The sequence below is a fragment of the Pongo pygmaeus genome, chromosome 8, assembly GCF_028885625.2.
Source record: "Pongo pygmaeus isolate AG05252 chromosome 8, NHGRI_mPonPyg2-v2.0_pri, whole genome shotgun sequence".
NCBI lineage: Eukaryota > Metazoa > Chordata > Mammalia > Primates > Hominidae > Pongo > Pongo pygmaeus.
The window spans coordinates 21,313,234-21,329,198 of record NC_072381.2 but is presented as its reverse complement, the minus strand read 5'-3'; positions in this window follow the sequence as shown (position 1 = coordinate 21,329,198).

The following is a 15,965-nucleotide window of genomic DNA, read 5'->3' as shown; positions in this document are numbered from 1 at the left end:
TTATACACCATGTGCCTCATTTTCCTCATCTATAAAATGGGGTTATCATAATACTAGTAGGGTTATTGTGAGGCATAGTCGATGCATGTGGAGTGCTTAGATTACTGCTGGCATATCATAAGCTCCTAGGAGTGTTCATTGAAACTATATCAGATTTAAGAGTACTTGGAGGTGAGATCCCAGGTGGGAAATTGGCATATTGAGTAAGAACACCTGTGGATGCTCCTAAGCCCAACACAGAACATATTGTATATGAAACTGCATCGCTTTATTCTAAGTAGTTTAAGGTTCCTCCATCAATAAAAAATACTTCAGGCATTATTATTTATAAATGGGGGAACACTTCCAAAGGAACAAATGAACAGAAAGCAATGCCTAGTTCCTTTCTGGAAATGTACTATTCTTGGTCCTCAGAGAGAGGGGGAAGATGAATTATAAGAAGGTAATTTGGAAGCCCTCAGATATTACTTACCTCAAACAATAAAATATAGCTGGTTAATAAAAAGGACAAATCTATTACATAGCTTTATGTACTTGCTGGTTAAATTAGCATTTTGTTTTATTCTACAAGCATAATAATCATTTTTCTATGTTCTACAAGTACATTTCAATATCAGGAACAGTTTGGATCTCTAGATCTTGTATTCTTAATACATCTATTCTTCATGGTCCTTTAAATGTTTGGTATAAGCAGATTATAACACCCAAGTTGCATTAAGAGATTAATTACATTGTATAATTCACTTCTAATAATCAACAAGTAGATCATCTACTTTAAATTATACTTGGACGATTTTGTCTTCCAAATTCTTATTAACTACTCAGAGATGTACCAGATCCAGGATCGTTTTTTGGTTGTTTTTTAATTAGAGACACAGTCTCGCTCTGTCACCCACGCTGGAGTGCGGTGGTTCAATCATAGCTCAATGTAGCCTCTACCTCCTAGGCTCAAGCAATTCTCCTGCTTCAGTCTCCTGAGTAGCTGGGACTAAGGCATGCACCACCATGCCTGGATAATTAAACATTTTTTTTTTTTTTTTTTTTTTTGTAGACACAGGGTCTTGTTATATTGCCCAGGCTGGTCTCAAACTCCTGTCCTCAAGTGATCCTCCCACCTTGGCCTCTCAAAGCATTGGGATTACAGACGTAAGCCACTAGGCCTGGCCTAATCCAGGATCTTGTGTTGTCTTTTCAGTCAATTAATAACCAAATATTGAGTGCCTATAATGTGTCAAGTTTTGTGCTGGGGTAGCAAGATGAATTATCCATGATATCCTAGCACTTGAAGAATTTATAATGTATTAGGGGAGACCAATTCCTTCTTGCCCTGAAGCAAAAAGACCACTTTAATCCAAAACACCTCAATTCTGGGATGATGTCTGAAATTCTGAAACATTTCAGCAGAGTAATTGAATTGAAGCTGTTATTTTGCGTCATTCAGAGATGAGATGCTGTGATGCCCCGAAGGATTCTGAGCAGGGGAGCAGAATGAGAAAAATAGACACTTTAGAAAAACTTTCCAAATTGTTGGGTTAGTTTCTCAGACCTCCCTTAACAGATTACCATAAAGGTGGTTGCTTAAAACAACGGAAAGCTGGGCCAGGCGCGGTGGCTCATGCCTGTAATCCCAGCACTTTGGGGGACCGAGGTGGGCAGATCATGAGGTCAGGAGATCAAGACCATCCTGGCTAACACGGTGAGACCCCGTCTCTACTAAAAAATACAAAAAAATTAGCTGGGCGCGGTGGCGGGCGCCTGTAGTCCCAGCTACTCGGGAGGCTGAGGCAGGAGACTGGCAGGAGACTGGCGGGAACCCGGGAGGCGGAGTTTGCAGTGAGCAGAGATCGCGCCACTGCACTCCAGCCTGGGAGACAGAGCAAGACTCCATCTCAAAAAAAACAAAAAACAAAAACAAAAACAAAACGACAGAAACCTGGTCTTCCATGGTTCTGGAGGGGAAAAGTCTGAAATCGAGGTGTCTGGAGACTGTGGGGGAGAACCCATTCTTTGCTTTTTCCAGCTTCTGGTGGCTGTCAGCATTCCTTGGCTTGTGGTTGCATCACTCCAGTCTCTACCTGTGTGGTCACATTGCCTCTTCCTCTGTGTCTCCTCCTCTTCTGCCTGTCTTAAATCTCCTTTTGCCTTTCTCTTATGAGGAGCCTTGCCATTTGATTTAGGGCCCACCCAGATAATACAGGATGATCTCCTCACCCCAAGATACTTAATTAAATCTGCAGAGACCCTTTTTATGAATAAGGTACCATTCTGTAAATGTTGGGGATTAGGACATTGACATACCTTTTTGGGGGCCACCATTCAATCTACTATAGTTATTTACAGTATATATATTTCCAATATTTTTATTTAAAAAATCTTCAGAAAATCTTATATATATTGTAGGTGACAAAGTATGTCCCCTAAAACAATAGTAATTTTCATCCACTCTATTTCTTCATTTATGTGGATAATTAAGAATTCACAGCCGAGCGTGGTAGCTCACGCTTGTAATCCCAGCACTTTGGGAGGCTGAGGTTGGTGGATCACCTGAGCTCAGGAGTTCGAGACTAGCCTGGCCAACATGGTGAAAACCCATCTCTACTAAAAATACAAAAATTAGCCTGCTGTGGTGTGGGTGTCTGTACCTGGGAGGTTGAGGCAGGAAAATTGCTGGAACCCGGAAGGCAGAGGTTGCGGTGAGCTGGGATTGTGCCATTGCACTCCAGCCTGGGCAAAAACAGCGATGCTCTGTCTCAAAAAAAAAAAAAAAAAAAAAAAAAAAGATTTTACTATATATCCAATTGCATGTTTAAATTTCATTTTTGCATTTTCACATTTTGCAACTATTATACTTAGGCATTTTGCTATTATAACACATGTTAAACTTTGAGAAGAAATAAATCAGACTTATAATTAGTATAGGAAATATAAATTCCCAAACTGTGACAAGTCTAGCTAGAAATGACAACTGTTTTTATATCACACTTGTGAAAATGATGCTGAGGTACTTGGATTTTCTTAGTGTTCCAGATCTCACATGAGCTGTCTGGTCACGGGAAACTAGAATATAAGCCATAAAAAGTGTTACACGACAACTTCTGATTTCTGATTGGGCACGTAAGGAGCTTGAAAGTTGCTACTCCCGTCCACACAAGAAGAAAGCTGAATAATTTTAAATCAGCAAATCTTCTTAGATCCATGAGAGAATTAAGGGCACAGGGCAAACCACTGACCCCAAAATTAGAGAGACAGAAATGTAGGTAAAGAGAGTGACAACATACTGGAGCAGAAGCCCGTAAACAGAAACCTTCAGGAGAACTGGTGTTGGGGTAGGAAAACCTTAACTGTAATTGATGAAGGCTCGGTGAAGACAAGCCCAAGAGGTAAACACTCCAGAGGGGCCTAGTTTTACAGCGGCTCCACACTTTGCGAGTTTTACTTCCAGGAGCCCTACCAGTCTCTCACAGTGAAGAAGGGAGAAAAATCCCATCATATTTCTGGCAGGCAGAGGGGAAAAAGGAACCATTTTGAAATAAGCAGAGCATTCTGTTTTTCTTAACGAGGTGTGGCCAGGTGCTGTGGCTCACATCTGTAATCCCAGCACTTTGGGAGGCTGAGGTGCGAGGATTGTTTGAACTCAGGAGTTCGAGACTAGCCTGGGCAGCATGGTGAAATCCCCTCTCTACAAAAATACAAACATTAGCAGGGCATGGTGGTGCACACCTGTAGTCCCAGCTACTCAGGAGGCTGAGGTGGGAGAATCGCTTGAGCCTGGCAGGTTGAGGCTACAGTGAGCCATGATCATGCTACTGCATTCCCGCCTGGGTGACAGATCTGATCTTAATAATAACAATAACATAATAATAATAATAATAATAATAATAATAATAAATTTAAAAAGCCAAGATTTGCCCTCAAAGGAAATTATTTTATCAGATCCTAGCTGATCAGGTTCGACAAAGCGTCATCCCCGTGTGGGAAGGAGAAATACCCAATTTCAGGCTTCCCCAACAAGACTTCTCTTCCTGTCTCACTTAGGAGAGTGTATTAGTCTATTCTCACGCTGTTATGAAGAAATATCTGAGATTGGGCAATTTATAAAGGAAAGAGATTTAATTGACTCATAGTTCTGCATGGCTGGGGAGCCCTCAGGAAACTTACAATCATGGTGGAAGTCACCTCTTCACAGGGCACTTTGGTAAACATCCTTTCAGACCTCTTAATGTGCACACGCACGCATGTGTGTATGTATGTATGTATATATACATATGTATGTACTTGGATCTATGTAAAAGAGGAAGAGTGTTAGGAATAAATAGAGGTAAAATAAAAAATTATTACATATACATATGTATACACACACACACAGAGAGTTGGCCCTCTATATCTGTGGGTTCTGCATCTGTAGATTCAACCAACCAAAGATGAAAAATATTCAGAAAAAAAGCACATTCCTATTGAACATGTACAGGCTTTTTTTTCCCTTGTCATTATTCTCCAAACAATACAGCATAACAACTATTTACATGGCTTTTACGTTGTATTGCCTATATGTTGTCTAGAGATGATTTAAACCAGGGGTGTCCAATCTTTTGACTTCCCTGGGCCACATTGGAAGAAGAAGAAGTATCTTGGGCCTCACATGAAATACACTAACGCTAACGATAGCTGATGAGCTAAAAAAAAAAAAGTTGCAAATAATTCTCATAATGTTTTAAGAAAGTTTATGAATTTGTGTTGATCCACATTCTAAGCCATCTTGGGCTGCATGTGACATGTAGGCCATGGGTTGGACAAACTTGATTTAAAGAATAGAGGAAGATGTGTGTAGGTTATATGCAAATACTACACCATTTTATATCAGGGACTGGAGCATCTCAGATTTTGGTATCTGCAGGGAGTCCTGGAACAAATCCCTCATGGATACCAAAGGCAACTGTATGCACACATATACACCCTCATGACCTAGTCCCCTCCCCAAGGTCCCACTTCTGAATACCATTATTTTAGGGGTTAGGACTTCAACGCATATGTTTAATGGTGGGGGGTGGGGAATGTGTGTGTATGTGTGTGTGTGTGTGTCTGTATATATAAAAAATTTTTGAAAGGGGATGGTTATGTATGTTCTATCTGATTTCACATTTAATACATCTCTAACAGCTTTCTATGCATAAAAACACATTTTTTAAAGTTTTAAGTGTGCTTTAGTATCATCTGAAGTCTTAAAATTTAAAAGTCACTTTTGGCTTTGATGTTTTATGAAGTGATGGGAAATTAGAGAGGTACAAATGGAAATGAAACCAAACAATCTTCTCATTGGGAATGGAAGCCCCAATAGCACACATCTCTGACAACTTTAGTGAGCTTCTCTGGAATTCAAGCAGCAGCAGGAATATAACTGAAATCCCTGTTCTCAGCCAAAATAGTCTACTAAAGTCAGACATGAGGATTTCCCAAATAGCAAAATCGATTGCATAAACTACTAGAATTTTATGAAGGCAATGCATGAGCCACAGGGTCTGAGGAAAAGGGGGCAGAAAGAGGTAGGGCGCATTGGGTCACGCCTGTAATCCCAACACTTTGGGAGGCTGAGGCGGGGTGGATCAACTGAGGTCAGGAGTTCGAGACCAGCCTCGCCAACATGGCGAAACCCCATCTCTACTAAAAATACAAGAATTAGCCGGGTGTGGTGGTGCATGCCTGTAATCCCAGGTATTTGGGAGGCTGAGGCAGGAGAATCACTTGAACCTGGGAGATGGAGGGTTGTAGTGAGCTGAGATCACGCCACTGCACTACAATCTGGGTGACAGAGCTAGACTCTATGTCAAAAAAAAAAAAACAAAAAGGAAAGAAAATGGAACAGAAAGAGAAGTCGAAATTCTGTGTGCTTAGCTTGGTGGTGACCTCTTTCCATACAGAGGTGAGTTTTGAGAAGCCACATCCTCCTCTACACCCTGACCCCCAGGAGTTCCAGAAATGGAAAAGACCTGGATTATTTCCCATCCACCTTTGCCCAGCAGGTCTCTGCAGTTTCTGGGAACGGTGACCTTTTCATGCCCTTTCACTCTTGTGAGGAGCCAGAACAAGGGCTGTGGCTTGGGTGTTACCAGCAGGCTACATTCTTTAAAATGTGAACAAAACAAAACAGAAGCCACACCCTAAAATTTGTCCTGAGGACTGGTCATTACTTTCTCTTGGTACCTTTTTTTGTCTAATGGAGCAAGAGACATGCCACTATGGGAAGGGCCACCATCTTTAATGGTTGTGGAATCAGATGGAGCCTGGTCAGGGGAGACGTGGGGCCAGGATGGGAGAAGGTAAGATAGCAATCTTCAAAACAAAGCCCTCATGCTTTACAGAAGAGTTGACTTGTTAAAATAATGTTTATTGTAGAAAATTTGGAAAACACAGGAAAATACAAATGAACTGTATGTAATCCCACCTCTGTTAACAGTCTTGGGTACACTAGGCCAATGTTTTCTATACACTTTCACTTATATAAAATTAACAAAAAATGACATCATCACGAACAAATGTTTTTATAACTTTTTCGCTTAACAAAATATCAGAAACATCTTCTTATGTCATAAAATTCTATTTAACATTATGTTTTACCTTTTCACTTTAAAGAGGCACTCTGTTCCAACATGACATCTCTGTTTTGTTTTATTTGAGCTTTGATACCTATTTTTATTGGATGAAGTTCCCCTAGCAGCAGCAGCAGCAGCAGGGGCTCAGGTTTCCTTTTCATATAATGAAGGCTCTTTTCTCCAGCCATCGCCATGAAGCCAGGTTCATTCATTTCACTTAATTAATATTACTCATGCTGAAGGACACTTGGTTGTTCTGATGTCTACTGCTGATGAGCACATTGTGTACCATGCACATTTGTACAATATTGGTACAAGAGCAGGCTCCATGCTTGTTTGATGAGTCATTATCCTGAAGGGAAAACCACCTTCCAGATCTTTCAGTGAAATCTCAGCCCCTTTACTGAGTAACCAGCAGTGGGTTAGCATGGGTTACTTCTGTTGTTGATTGCCACGGGACATTTTTGTTGCATTATCTGAGACAAGAAAACACCTTTGGACAAGCTTGCACCCACATTTCACTGGAAAATGATCAGAGAAATAGGAAAACAAAAGTAATAGTCACGTGGACTACTAGCTTAGTTTTCATTTGGGCCAGGCTTCCCTTTTTCACTCATTAAAAACTTGGCCTGTGTATTAGTCTGTTTTCACGCCACTAATAAAGACATGCCTAAGACTGGAAAATTTCCAAAAGAAAGAGGTTTAATGGACTTCACAGTTCCACGTGGCAGGGGAGGCCTCACAATCATGGTGGAAGGTGGAAGGTGAAAGGCAGGTCTCACATGGCAGAAAAGAGAAGAGAGCTTGTGCAGAGAAACTCCCCTTAATAAAACCATCAGATCTTGTGAGACTTATTCACTATCACGAGAATAGCATGGGAAAGACCCTCCCCCATGATTCAATTACCTTTCACTGGGTCCTTCCCACAACACATGGGAATTGTGGGAGCTATGATTCAAGATGAAATTTGGGTGGCGACACAGCCAAATCATATCACCCTGCAACTATTTCCTCCTTATGTCCGGCCTGCAAGTGGGGCCTCATTCCCAGGAGCTTAAGCCCTTCGCACTGAGCTTAAATGCAGAGTTAGTAGTTGACCACAAGCAGACTAAGCAACTGAATTAATTTGTTAATATAAAACAAAACATTCTACTTTTGTAAATGATGTGGATGGCATTTGTCTTTGAGACTGCCCTGCTGATTTTTTCCAGACTCTTGGTTTTTGTGAAGTTCACTTCCGGGCTCAGAAAACCCTGCAGCCTCCCTGAATTCATGGGGTCCTTTCCTTGTTTCCTCTTCTGTTTGCCCTGTTAAGTTTGCTGAGAGGTCCCTGTATCTGTGCTCTTTCTGGTGGTGTCCAGACGCTCTCTTGTCCTGTGGTTGCGGCTCTCCCCTCTTCCAACCCTGTCTATTTGTCCTCACGCCTTTCTTTCCTTCCCTTCTTCACTTTATTTCTTCCTTCCCCATCTTCCTCCCTCTCTGCCCTCTTTTTGTCTGTCTCTCATGGTGACTTATTCATTCATCTCTGCTATTTCTCTCTCATTCATGCTGCCGGGCCGAGATCTGGGAACAGAGAGGGAGGTGAGTGTATCAGCGGTTTTCATGTCAGCAGAATTTGGTGGTGTCCCTGCTTGGGGTGCCCCTGGTGTAATTACTCCTGCCTGGAACCCTTCAGAGTAAGCAAATGCGAATCCTGCCCAGTTCTTTGACCCTGGCCCTGTTCATGCCACCTGCTTTCTGTCTTAGGGTGAATGAATATTGTGCTGTCCAATGGGCCATCGGTGGCTCTGAGGCACTTGCAATGTGGCTAGTCCAAATTGAGAGGTGCTATAAATGTAAAGTGGGTACTGCATTTTGAAGTATTAGTATGAGAAAACCAATGTAAATGATCTCATTAACTTTTAAAATACTGATCACATATTGAAATACTATTTTGGATACATTGGGTTAAATAAAATATGTTGCTAAAATATCGTCACTTGTTTCTTATTACTTTTTAAAATATAGCTACCAGAAAATTTAAAATTACACATGTGGCTCACATTTGCGGCTCTCATTATATTTCTGTTGGACAACACATGTGTGGATCTTTGGACTATTGCTCAGAACTTGCAGTTTTCTAGTTGCTAAGTCTCAGAACTTTCTTCTGAGGACATTATGACTTTCTTGTTTTTATTTACTTTTACTTTTTGGAAATGGGAATATTTGTCTTAAAGACAAGAATATACGCACTTCTACTAATTTGTCTTAAAATTATATATTTTTTTCTTTTTAGAGATAAGGTTTGTTTCTGTTGTCCAGGCTGGAGTGCAGTGGAACGATAATACCTCATTGCAGCCTAGAACTCCTGGACTCAAATTATCCTCCTTCCGTAGCCTCCTGAGTAGCTGGGGCTACAGGCACACACCACTACACCTAGCTAGTTATTATTATTTTTTTGGTAGAGACAGGGCCTTTCTTTGTTACGCAGGCTGGTCTCGAATTCCTGGCCTCCTTTGATCCTCTGGCCTCGGCTTTCTAAAGTGCTGGGATTACAGGTGTGAGCCACCTTGCCCAGCCCTAAAATGAATTTTTAAAAGAAAAAAAAAATGCCAGCAGCCATACCCTGTCCGTGGTTAAATTTTAGTTTATAATGATATCCAGATTTTTAAAAATGAGCCTTAGCCCTTCTGCCATTTTTGTTCTTGGGTTTCCCTTAATATTCTGGATAGGTTAGGCCATCAGATGCCTCTGCTGATGGGCAGGTCCCTGTGCCCCATGTGGTCCTGTCCAGTCCACCTCCTCACTTCCTCCAGAACTGCTTAGGCATGGCTGCAGGACAACCCAGACATAGATTCATGACCCAGAGATGTGCAAAAGTGAGCTGGGCCAATCAGCATGTTTTTCTTTGGAATCCTTACTGGAAATAGGAAAGAATAAGGCTGTTGTTTGTGGGAGGTGAAGATGAAAAGATGCCAAGAGAAGCAGGAGGGCCCACGTGTGGTCACGGCCAGCCAACATTATAGAGAGGAAATTGTGGGAAAGTACGCTCTGTGGGCAAGGAAACCTGTGCATGAAGAAGCAGGTATGATTGGCAGATGAGAGTGAAAAGCAGCATGTGGTGTTGCGAGAAACTCACCTGGGAAGGTCAGAGATGTTATGCTAATGCGGGTCGCTCAGGTGAAGACCCTTGAATTGATTCTATTACAGAGGGGGTTGGTTTTTTTTCTCTGGTGGCCCAGCTTTACAAAGATTTCTTCCTTTTTGAAGCTGGGTTGTTCAGTTTTTCCTGGGTTCCTGCATATGGGGAAGATGATCATGAGTCTCCCTCTTACTGGCAGTATATGATAGCTATCTGTTTTTTTTAACCAAACAGTTTACAGAAAACGCTACCTTCACTTTGGTTTTTTATTTTTTCATCTCTAACTATAACTGTTTATTTTTTCTTATTATTTTACTTTAGGCTCCGGGATACATGCGCAGAACGTGGCTACATTCACTTTGGATAATTTTTTTTTTTTTGAGACAGAGTTTCACTTTTGTTGCCAAGGTTGGCGTGCGATGGCCCAATCTTGGCTTACAGCAACCTCTCCCCGCCGCGGGTTCAAGCGATTCTTCTGCCTCAGCCTCCCGAGTAGCTGGGATTACAGGCATGCACCACCACGCCTGGCTAATTCTTGTATTAGTAGAGACGGGCTTTCACCATGTTGGCCAGGCTGGTCTCAAACTCCTGACCTCGTGATCTGCCCACCTCAGCCTCCCAAAGTGCTGGGATTACAGGAGTGAGCCACTGCACCCAGCCTACTTTGGATAATTTTTAGAGTTAATTTCTTTTGTCCCCTAAAATAAAATGCTTTTGAGTTTTAGGTACATTCCACCCCCCTTTACTTCTCTCCAGCTTGCTTTCTGTTGAGTTCACACAGAAGTTTAATTAATCCATTATAACCCTAGTTTTGTTTGTTTGCTTGTTTGTTTTTTGTTTTTAACTACTTAAAACAACCCTTCATTGACTGGTACTAAATCATATAACTTAATATGACTCTTTAAAATGATTAAACATTTATTTGCTGTTTTGTATATTAAGAGGAGGATGATCCCTTAATTTGTCACTGAACATAATCGCAATTATTGCCAAGCAGTTTGAAAATCGACTTTCCTCATAGTTCAAAATTGATGCTAATTAGTGAGCAGAGCTTTGGTGTAAAACGCATAGGAACTTACTGCAAGGAATTCAGAAACAACTTGTCTTTATTTCCATCACTATCCTTATTGCGCAAGAAAAACATTTTCCTTGATCTAGTTCTCTCTCTCTCTTTCTTTCTTTATATTTACTTATTTATTTTGAGATGGAGTTTCACTCTTGTTGCCCAGGCTGGAGTGCAAAGGTGCGATCTCGGCTCACTGAAACATCCGCCTACCCGGTTCAAGCGATTCTCCTGCCTCAGCCTCCCAAGTAGTTGGGATTACAGGCATGCGCCACCATGCTCAGCTAATTTTGTATTTTTAGTAGAGATGGGGTTTCTCCATGTTGGTCAGGCTGGTCTCGAACTCCTCACCTCAAGTGATCCGCCTACCTTGGCCTCCCGAAGTGCTGGGATTGCAGGTGTGAACCACTGTGCCTGGCTTATTTATTTTTTTGAGATAGAGTCTCGTTCTGTCGCCCAGGCTGGAGTGCAGTGGCACTATCTCAACTGACTGCAACCTCTGACTCCCGGGTTCAAGTGATTCTCCTGCTTCAGCCTCCTGAATAGCATGTGCCTCTGAATAGGCGCATGCCACCATCCCCCACTAAATTTTGTAGTTTTAGTAGAGACAGGGTTTCACCTGTTGGCTAGGCTGGTCTCGAACTCCTGACCTCAGGCAATCTACTCATCTCAGCCTCCCAAAGTGCTGGGATTACAGATGTGAGCCACTGTACCCAGCCTCTGTGTTTTTTTGTGTGAAAGCAAGTTTATTAAGAAAGTAAAGTATAAAAGAATGGCTGCTCCATAGGCAGAGCAGCCTTAATGTAGTTCTCAATTGACTGTAAGTCATGCTGAGGTAGAGTATTAGTCAGTTCAGGGAACCATAACAAGATACCATCAACTGGGTGGCTTAAACAACAGAAATTTATTTTCTTACACTTCTGGAGGCTGGAAGTCTGCGATAAGGGTGCCAGCATAGTTCTGGTGAGAGGATTCTCTTCCTGGCTGGCAAACGGCTACCTTCTTGCTGTGTCCTCACATGGGGAAGGAGAGCGAGAGTAATTATCATCATGCTTGCCACTTTCCATCTGATTTGTACTAAAATATATCAAGGCGTCTGATTTTATCTTTTACTGTAGTCACTGAATGATTAAATAAATATTTGCTAAGTTTATTGTAGTCATTGAATGATTAAATAAATATTTGCTAGGAACTGTGTTCTGTGGTTTACATGAGTTTTTTTTTTTTTTTTTTTTTCCTTTTTTGAGTTGGAGTCTTGCTTTGTCACCTGGGCTGGAGTGCAGTGGCACGACCTCGGCTAACTGCAGTCTCCGCCTCCTGGGTTCAAGCGATTCTCCTGCCTCAGCCTCCCGAGTAGCTGAGATTACAGGCGTGTGCCACCATGCCCGGCTAATTTTTTGTATTTTTAGTAGAGATGGGGTTTTGCCATGTTGGTCAGGTTTGTCTCGAACTTCTGACCTCAAATGATCTGCCTGCCTTGGCCTCCCAAAATGCTGGGATTACAGGTATGAGCCACTGTGCCTGGCCTACATGAATTAATTTTTATTTAAAAAAAATACAGTGCAGAGGTCTCAGACCTGCAGGTAACAATTTTCTAATCTACCACATTTCTACATCCTGTCTAGGAGAGTAAAATCCTACCTCCTTTCTTGCCTGGTATGATGATAAGACCTCAGAGAGTCTTATCATTACAAAACCAACCAGGGAAGACATGATGAATTGCTTAGCTAAGGCAGTGGCAGTGGGTCTGGGGGTGGGGATGATTCAAGAGCTTTTTTTGGAGATAAAATTGGCAGAATTAGATAGCTGGACAAGGTGGCTTAGGGAGAGAGGAAGGAGTTAGTATGGACATTTAGGGTTCTGGATCAGAAGATAAGGATGCTACTAATGGAGTTACTCTATAGAGAAGTAGGTGAAATTTGGAGAGAAATAGGTTGACTTTGCAAACTACCTAGAATACTTGTGTCTACCTGTGCAAAATTAAATGGAGAAGTGAGGCAATTATCTGAATACTGCAAGTAAAATAAGTCCTTTTATTTTGATGGGGCGGGGAGAGAGAATGACAGTTGTTGAAATTTTACCCACTTTGTTTTAAGGTCTCTTTCATGGAGACAACACGGAGAAGGAATCATACCATCTCCCCTTCCAACTGATTATTTTAGAAGTCCCAGAACGTCATTATTTCCCTAAAGAGAGATCAGAATTTACACAGAGAGGGTGTATTAGTTTCCTTTTGCTGCTGTGACAGCACAATTAATTGGCTAAAAGCACACATTTAGTATCTCACAGTTCTGAGCGGCACATTCCTTCAGGAGGCTCGGGAGATAATCTGTTTCCTTGCCTTTTCTTTTTTCTTTTCTGAGACAGAGTCTCACTCTGTCACCCAGTCTGAAGTACAGTGGCACGATCTCAGCTCACTGCAACCTCCACCTCCCAGGTTCAAGTAATTCTCCTTCCTCAGCTTCCTGAGTAGCTAGGATTACAGGTGCGTACCACCACACGCAGCTAATTTTTGTATTTTTAGTAAAGATGGGGTTTCATCATGTTGGCCAGGCTTGTCTCAACTTCTGACCTTAAGTGATCTGCCTGCCTTGGCCTCCCAAAGTGCTGCAATTACAGATGTGAGCCACCCCTCCCAGCCTCCTTGCCATTTCTAGTTTCTAGATGCTACCCACATTCCTTGTCTTGTGGCCCCTTCCCCTTCCTCCGTCTTCAAGGCCAGAAGGGTAGCATCTTCAAATCTCTCTCTCTGATCTGTGCTTTTTTTTTTTTGTCACATCTCTTTCCTTGACTCTGATTTTCTTGCCTCCCTCTTAGTGTTATAGGACCAACAGATGCAAATGCCTCACTGCACAGTAATGGTCCAATACACTGCAACAGTAGGGTTTGCAGCAGAGAAACTTTAATGATCACAGGGCACCGAGTGAGGAGATGGGAGGAGATCCTCAAATCTATCTCCTCAAGGAGTTTTGGGCTGGGGTTCTTAAGGGGATGATGGAGGGTGAGGGGCTGGAGGGTGGGGGTCATTGATTGGTTGGGGTAAGGGAGATGAAATGATCAGGACATGGACGCTGCATTCTTTGGTGAGTCAGCCTCTTGTGGGGCCCTTCAGAGCAGCTGACCTCACTGGTATGTGGGACCTGAAAGAATATCTCAACGGGAAAACTGATGTCTCATAATGTCCAAGTTGTTATCTATGGAGCAGTTAAGGGGAACTATAATCTTGTAACAAGGTCTATGTGATTCTGAAGCAATAGGCCCCAAATAATGATGAGGCAGCAGGTCAGAGAGCAGGCTGACCCTGTGATTAAGGCTGCATGAGCTATAAGCTTGGTTTATTTTTGTTTCTCCCCCTCCCTTTTTCCCTGATTAATTTTATAAAGTTTATAGGGACAGTTTCATTAGGAGGCCCCTTGTGATTACACTGGATCCTCCTGGATAATCTGGGATAATCTCCGAGTCTCAACATTCTTAACTTAATCACATCTGCAAAGTCCCTTTTCCTGTGTAAAGCAATATATTCACCAGTTCTGGGCATCAAAATGTGGACATTTTAGGCAGTGGATTATTTTGCCTGCCACAAAGGGTCTGTCTTGTCCTTTATCCCGTGAGACTCAATCCCAGAAGGGGCAAAACAAGGGTTGCTTGTCCTCCTACCTTTCTTTTTTCCTCTTTCCAAGTCTTGGAAGGTTTTGGCTCACACTTGCAATTATGAGTTGATATCTACAGATGCTTTTGATAAATTGGAAGTTTGGGACTTATTTTGATATGTCATCTACCAAGAAATATTTCATCATTATTTGAAGTTTGTCACTGTGCTGTGCTATGTTGGGGCATTAAAGTGATGTAATTAAATTTTCAGCATGTATGCCAAAGCAGAATAATCCCCAAAACAGGAAAAATAGTAAACACCCAAACCCTTCACTTTAGGGGGTCTTATATTTTCTGCAGGAGAGAAAATCTGGTAGCTCCAACTCCTGGTGAGATGTATAGTAGCGACGACTTCTTCTAGCTATCTTTTCCTGACTTCCCGGTGGGAATTAGAAATTTCTCCTCTGTTCTTCCATGGTATCTAGAGTAGAGTTTTATTTTAGAGCATTTATCGTATTGTATTATAATTCTTTGCTTACTTTTCAGTCCCACTAGATTTTATTATAAGCAGAGATCATGTTTTATTCCCCAATGCATTTCCTGGTGTCTAACATCCTGCCTACCAATAATTATATGTTGAATGGATGAAGGAAGGTAATTGTTTCTATAATAGCTTCTGAATCTTGAATTTCCCCTAATGTTTGTATTTTACATTTCTCGTTGACTTGCAGAAATACTATCATGGCAAATGAGATAATTTTTCTACAGTGCTTAAGATCTTTGGAGAAATGCTTCATTAGGTTAAAGCTCATATGTGGATATCAAATGAAACTGTGAGCTAAAATTGACCTTTTTCCTTTCATTTTGCCACTGAAGTTGTTGGTTGGGAAAACTTTCCTCCATGGTGAATTTGAGTCAGCTAGGAACAACATACACAATTTTATACAATATCTGACAAATGGAAAACATGCAGTTGAGCTGTATAAAATGAGATGATGAAATAATTAATAATAAGAGCTCTATACTTTATTGGCCACTACACTTCTAACAGCTCACCTTTCAGAAAAATAAAGACTGTAGGCTGGGCGCGGTGGCTGACGCCTGTAATCCCAGCACTTTGGGAGGCGGAGGCGGGCGGATCACAAGGTCAGAAGATTGAGACCATCCTGGCTAACACGGTGATACCCCGCCTCTACTAAAAATACAAAAAATTAGCCGGGCGTGGTGGCGGGCACCTGTAGTCCCAGCTACTTGGGAGGCTGAGGCAGGAGAATGGCGTCAACCCGGGAGGCAGAGCTTGCAGTGAGCCGAGATCGTGCCACTGCACTCCAGCATGGGGGACAGTGCGAGATTCCATCTCAAAAAAAAAAAAAAAGGAAAAATAAAGACTGTATACTGAATCTTTTATGTAAATTCACTAGTCTCTTGTTGTTGATGAAGTGGAAAACATTTCTCTTAAAGTCTCGTCATTGACATACTAGTGAGCTTTTGCTGCAGTAACAAACAATCCCCCAAATCTCAGTGACTTATAACAACAATTATTTCTGACTCCCGTCATGTGAGGGCTGTGGGCTTGCTGTGGATCTGTTGGGCATGGTTCAGC